Genomic DNA, 6,227 nt, shown 5'->3' with positions numbered 1-6,227 from the left:
GGGGAACACGGCAGCTGCCTGTGCTGTGCTGGGGTGGTGTTGGGTGCAGGTGTTGTGCCAGGGTGTGCTTACTGCTCTTGCTTTTGCAGTGAAGTTCTCAGTGTGCAGGAGCATCTGGGAGACCTCTGACCCTTTCCTGGACCTGGCGCTGGAGATCGGGTACTGGGGCAGGGTCTGGGTGGGGGGAGCTCTGCTCTCACAGGGGATGTTCCTGCAGCTGCACCGTTCCTGCTCTCAAGGCTGCTTAACTGCCAGTGTCAGGCAGGGTGTGGGCAAGAGGGAAGCAGCTGCTGTTGTTGTGCTGCCTCTGTCTGGCAAAGCAGAGCCCGTTGCCTGAGCATGAGCCACGACTCCTCCAGTGAGGCTCCGTGCTGTGGGGGACAGTGCAGCCGTCCCTCATGGCGTGCTGGCCAGGGCCTGGCTGGGGGCAGGCTCAGGGTGTTGGTGCAGTCTGGGGCCCTGTGCTCATGCTCTGTTTTATCTCTTGGGGCCAGCGCCTCTGATCAGGTGAAAAAAGCTGTGACCAACAGACCCGTGTCTTCCCCAGTGACAGGCCAGGTGAGTCCTGAAGGCTGTTCAGGGCCAGAGCACCATGTCACCACTACCAGCCAAGAAGCTGGTGTTTTGTGCCAAAAAGTGAGTCTGAGCTTCTGCCTGGGGTCTTCAATAGGTGCCTTGTGTCTTGTGATCTGGAGATTGTGTTGGGGACAGTGTAGACCGGATGCTGGGTGTCTTGCTCAGCTGGAGGCAGACAGGGAGAGCCCCTCAGCCCCAGGGCTGCAGCAATTGCTCTGGTTTGGGGTGCAGGGCCAGGTCCCTGCTGTTGTTCCCATCCCGGATTAAGGCTGGAGGAACGCCTCCTGTCTTCTTGCTCAGGACAGAGGGGCGGGGGTGCCAGTCCCTGGAGCGGGGTGGCCTCGCCAATCTTCTCTGGGTATCCTGTCCCCTGGGGTGATGGGAGGAGGAGACTCTGCAGCCTCCAGGCAGTGGCTGGGACCGGCCCTCTGGGCGCCGCTGTGCAGCCAGGGCTCAGGACAGTGCGCTGGGGTTTCTGTTGTTTACATTTCCCTCCTTCCTTTTTTCCTTTCTGCTTCTAACAGAAAACACTTCTGATTTGTTGACCACCCCCACTTTCCTCTCCCCTGCTGTGTCTTTACCCTTCCTTTTTCTCTGGGCTCTCCTTCTTATTTTCTTCTCTTGGCTCATGGAAACCTCTTTTCTTTAGATCACCAAGTTTGTTGTTTTTTTTTTTCATGTCAATAGCTGCAGCGCAGCATCCTGTGGAAGGCGAGCAGAAGCGACCATTGCACACCACCTCATTCCCAATTTGCCAAGCACACCTTCCCCATGGACAGCACCCAGCCCAACTCCTGGGCCTTTTGGCAAGTCGAGGTTAGTGGTGCCAGTCGCTCTCAGGCTCCTGACTGGCAGCAAGGCCAGTACTCCACGAGACAACTGCATGGCAGGTGGCCCGGGGGAGGGAGTGATTTCAGCAGCCACCTCTCCTGTTCTCTTGGGTTGGCTAAGATGGTAGCAATTGAGTGCTGTGCTTGTGCACTGTGGAGTGTGGAGGAAGAGGGGGGCTCCGGACCTGGCCTTCAGATCATGTCAGCCTCTTTTCCTGTTCTGCAGGCTGTCCTCATCTGCACTGCATCAGGCAAATCCTGAAAAGCCGACCTTCAGCTGCGTCCTCAGCTCAGCCTTTTGGCTCCCAGCTGTCTTAGGGTTAGGATTTACAGTAAAGGTTAGAGTTAGGGTAAAAATTAGGGCTTAGTTTAAGGGTTAAGTTAGGGTTAGATTTAGAGTTAGGGTTAGGATTAGGTTTAGGTTTAGCATTTAGATAAGGGTTAGGTTTTAGTTAAGGTTGAGGGTTAGTGTTAGGTAAGGTTTTGGGTTAGGGGATAGAGTTAGGGTTAGAGTTTGGGATAGGCTTAGGGAGCATGGTTAGGGTTTTGAGTGAGGGTTATGGGTCAGGTTTTGGGTTAGACTTAGTGTTAGAGTTAGGATTAAACTTTGGGCAAGAGGTTAGAGCATAGCGTTAAGGGTTAGGATTAGAAGTTTGTGATTGGGTTCTATGAGGTTTAAGTTAGGGTTAAGTAGTAGGGTTAAGGTATAGGGTTCGATTTAGGGTAAAGGTAAGTGTTAGGAGTTACAGTTAGGGTTAGGCTTAGGAATTAGGGAGTGGGGTTAGACTTTGGGGTTACGGGTTTGATTTATGTTTAAGGGGGAGGGTTAGATCGAAGGTTAGAAATAGGGTTAAACGTAGGGCAAGGGTCAGAGTTAGGGTTAGAATTACTGTTAGGGTTAGGAGTATGTGTTTCAGTTAGGTGATGTTTGGGATTAGGGTTATGTGTTAGAGTTAGGCTTTAGGGTTAGGAATTATGGTTAGTGCTAGACTTAGGAGCTAGGGATTAGTCTGAGAGTTAGGATTTTAGGTTCGGGTATGTGTTTGCATTTGGGTTTAGGTTAGGTGTTCATGTATTAGGGTTAGGATTTGATTAGTGTTAGGGATAGAGAGTAGTGTCAGTGGAAGTGGTTGGGGTTAGGGGTTGGTTTTAGGAAGTAGGGCTGGGGTTAGGGTTACGTTTGGGTTAGAGTTAGTGGTAGGGTCAGGGTTTGATTAGGATTAGGGTTAGAGTTAAGGTGAGGGGTTTTGGGTGAGGGATAGAGTTTGGTTTTAGGTTTAGGCATAGATTTCTGATTAGAGTAAGAGGGCTAAGCATTAGGTTTAGAGTTGGAGTTAGGGGTAGAGGTTGGTCTTCGATTTAGCCTTGCTTTAGGATTACAGTAAGTGATTGGACTAATATTAGAAGTTTAGATGAAGGGATAGGTGTTAGGGGTAGGGTTAGGGTTGTTATTATTAGGGTTTGATTAGGATTAGGTTTAGGGCTTATGGGTAGGGATGTGGTTAGTGATAAGGGTTAGTATTAGGGTTAATGTTAGGAGGAAGGATTAAGGTTAGGGGTTAGGGAATAGTGTTTGTGTAAGCAGTAAGACTTCAGGTTTAGGGGGAAAGGGTAGGAATATGGCTAAGGTTGGCATAGGGTTAGGAGTTTGGGTTAGGGTTAGGCTTAGGTTTTGGAGTTTGTGTTAGGGTTAGGCTTAGGAGTTTGGGTTAGGCTTAGTCTTAAGCTTAGGAGTTTGGTTTAGGCTTAGACTAAGGGTTAGGAGTTTGAGTTAGGATTTAGGGTTAGTCTTAAGGCTAGGAGTTTGGGTTAGGAGTTTCCGTTAGGGTTAGGCTTAGTGTTAGGAGTTTGGGTTAGGGTTCGGCTTGGGCTTAGGCGTCTGGGTTGGGCTTAGGCGTCTGGGTTGGGCTTAGGCGTCTGGGTTGGGCTTAGGCTTAGAGTTAGGAGTTTGGGTTAGGGTTAAGGGATTGGGTTAGGATTGGGTTTAGGGTTAGGAATTAGGCTTAGGTTTAGGATTAGGATTAGCGTTATGGTCTGGGTTAGGAGTTGGGGTTAGGAGTTGGGGTTAGGAATCTTAACCCTCGACAGGGACAAAGGGGGTCCCCAGGATGTCACAATGGGCCCTGGGGACAACATGGGGCCCTGGGAATTCACAATGGGCCCTGGGGACAAAGAGGGGTCCTCTGAATGTCACAATGGGCCCTGGGGACAAATGGGGGTCCCGACGGTGTCACAATGGGCCCTGGGGACAAAGGGGGTCCCCAGGATGTCACAATGGGCTCTGGTGACAAAGGGGTCCCCAGGATGTCACAGTGGGCCCTGGGGACAAAGGAGGGGTCCGCAGGATTTCACAATGGGCCCTAAGGACAATGGGGGGTCCTGCGACGTCACAATGGGCACTGGAGACAAGTGGGGGTCCCCAGGATGTCACAATAGGCCCTGGGGACAATGGGAGTCCCCAGCATGTCACAATGGGCCCTGGGGACAGAGAGGGGTGCCCTGAATGTCAGAATGGGCCCCAGTGTCAAAGGGATCCCCCATGGTGCCAAAATGGGCCCTGGGGACAAAGGGTGTCCCGAGGATGTCACAATGGGCTCTGGGGACAATGGGGGGTCCTGGGATGTCACAATGGGCCCTGGGGACAAGGGGGTCCCCCGAATATCACAATGGGCCCTGGGGACAAAGGGGGTCCCCACGGTGTCCCAATGATCCCTGGGGACAATGGGGGGTCCTAGGAAGTCACAATGCGCCCAGGGGAGAAAGCGGGGTCCTGGGATGTCACAATGGGCCCTGGGGACAAGGGGGGTCCCCACGGTGTCACAATGGACCCTGGGGACAACAGGGAGTCATGGGACGTCCAATGGGCCCTGGGGACAAAGGGGGTCCCCAGGATGTCACAATGGGCTCTGGGGACAATGGGGGGTGTCCAGGATGTCACAATGGGCCCTGAGGACAAGGCGGGGTCCCCAGGATGTCGCAATGGGTTCCCAGTGAAAAGGGGGGGTCCCCATAATGTCACAATGGTCCCTGGGGACAAGGGGGGTCCCCTGAATGTCATAATGGGCCCTGGGGACAAGGGGGGTCCCCACGGTGCCACAATGGGCCCTGGGGACAACGTGGGGTCCTGGGATGTCACAGTGGGCCCCAGTGACAAAGGGGGTCCTCATTGTGCCACAACGGGCCTTGGGGACAAACGGGATCCCAAGGATGTCACAATGGGCCCTGGCAACAAAGGGGGTCCCCAGCATGTCACAATGGGCCCTGGGGACAACGGGAGGTTTTGGGACGTCACAATGGGCCCTGAGGACAAGATGTGGTCTCCATGGTGTCACAATGGGCCCTGGGGACAAAGTGGGGTCCTGGGATGTCAGAAGAGGCACTGGGGACAACGAGGGGTCCTGGGAAGCCTCGATGGTCCCTGGGGACAAAGGGGGTCCCCACAGTGTCCCAATGGGCCCTGGGGACAAAGGGGGGTCCCCAGGATGTCACAATAAGTCCTGGGGACAAAGGGGGTCCCCAGGATGTCATAATGGGCCCTGGGGACAACGGGGGGTCCTGGGACATCACAATGGGCCCATGGGATAAAGAGGGGTCCCCTGAATGTCACAATGGGCCGTGGGGACAAGCGGGGTCCCCACGGTGTCAGAATGGGTCCTGGGATGTCACAATGTGCACCAGTGACAAAGAGGGGTCCCCTGAATGTCACAATGGGCCCTGGGGACAAGGGGTTAGGGGGTTGTGTTAGGGGTTTGGAGGATTAGGTGGTGCAGGATTTGGGGGTGCAAGGCTGGGGGAGCAGGATTTTGGGGGGCCTGATTTGGGGCTACAGGGTCTGGGGTTGCAGGTTCCAGGGGTGCAGGATTTGGGGGTTCAGGGTTTAGGGGTGCAGTGGTTTGGAGTGCAGTGTTTTGGGGTGCAGGGTTTGGGGAAGGAGGATATGGAGGTGCAGGGTTTAGGGTGCAGGATCTTGGGGTGCAGGGGTTTGGGGTGGGGGGCTTGGTAGGGCAGGATTTGGGGGTGGAAATTTTATTGGGTAGGGCTGGGGGTGCAGGATTTGGGGGTGCAGGGTTGTGGGGTGCAGGGTTGTGGGGTGCAGGGTTGTGGGGTGCAGGGTTTGGGAGATCGGGACGTGGGGCTGGAGGATTTGGGGGTGCAGGGTTTGGAGCAGCAGGATCTGAGGGTGCAGAGTTGGGGGGTGCAAGATTGGGGGTAGCAGGGTTTTGGGGAGCAGGGTTTAGGGGTCAGGCTTTAGGGGGACAGGGTTTGGGGGGCAAGGTTGGGAGGGATGATTTTGGGGTGCAGGGTTTAGGTCAGCAGGATCTTGGGGTGAAGGGGTTTGGGGTGAAGGGTTGGGTAGGACAGGATTTGGGGTGCAGGTTTTTAGGGTGCAACTTGTGGGGGTCAGGATTTGGGGTACAGGGTTTGGGGGTGCAGGGTTTAGTGGTGCAGGGTTTGGGGGTGCGGGTCTTGGGGACGCAGAATTGAGGGTTCAAGTTTTTGGAGTTAAGGGATTTGGGGGTGCAGATTTTGGGTGTTCAGGACCTGGGGGTGCAGGATTTGGGGATGTAGGTTTGGGGGGGCAGGGCTTAGGGTTTCAGTACCTTGGGTTGAAGAGGTTTGGGGGGAAGGGTTGTGTACGGCAGGATTTGGGGGTGCAGGGCTTTGGGCTGAGGGTTTGGGGGTGCAGGGTTCGCATGTTCAGGAACTGGGGGTGCAGGATTTGGGTTTGCAGGTTTGGGGAATTTTGGGGTAAAGGATTTGGGGTGCAGGGTTGGGGGACGCAGGATCTGAGGGTGCAGCGTTTGGGGTGCAGAGTTAGGG

The 6,227-nt window shown here is 54.6% G+C and overlaps 1 long non-coding RNA gene across 1 annotated transcript; it reads left to right on the top strand.

Moving 5' to 3' along the window:
- The first annotated feature begins 200 nt into the window (after positions 1-200).
- Positions 201-3,011, top strand: LOC139825862 (uncharacterized). Its single transcript, XR_011736026.1, has 3 exons — positions 201-558; positions 1,264-1,392; positions 1,633-3,011. It is a non-coding gene; the product is annotated as an uncharacterized lncRNA (long non-coding RNA).
- The last annotated feature ends 3,216 nt before the right edge of the window (positions 3,012-6,227 follow it).

The sequence above is a fragment of the Patagioenas fasciata genome, chromosome 29 (genome assembly GCF_037038585.1).
Source record: "Patagioenas fasciata isolate bPatFas1 chromosome 29, bPatFas1.hap1, whole genome shotgun sequence".
NCBI lineage: Eukaryota > Metazoa > Chordata > Aves > Columbiformes > Columbidae > Patagioenas > Patagioenas fasciata.
Note: the sequence above shows the minus strand (reverse complement) of the source record. Positions and strands in the feature narration are given on the sequence as shown.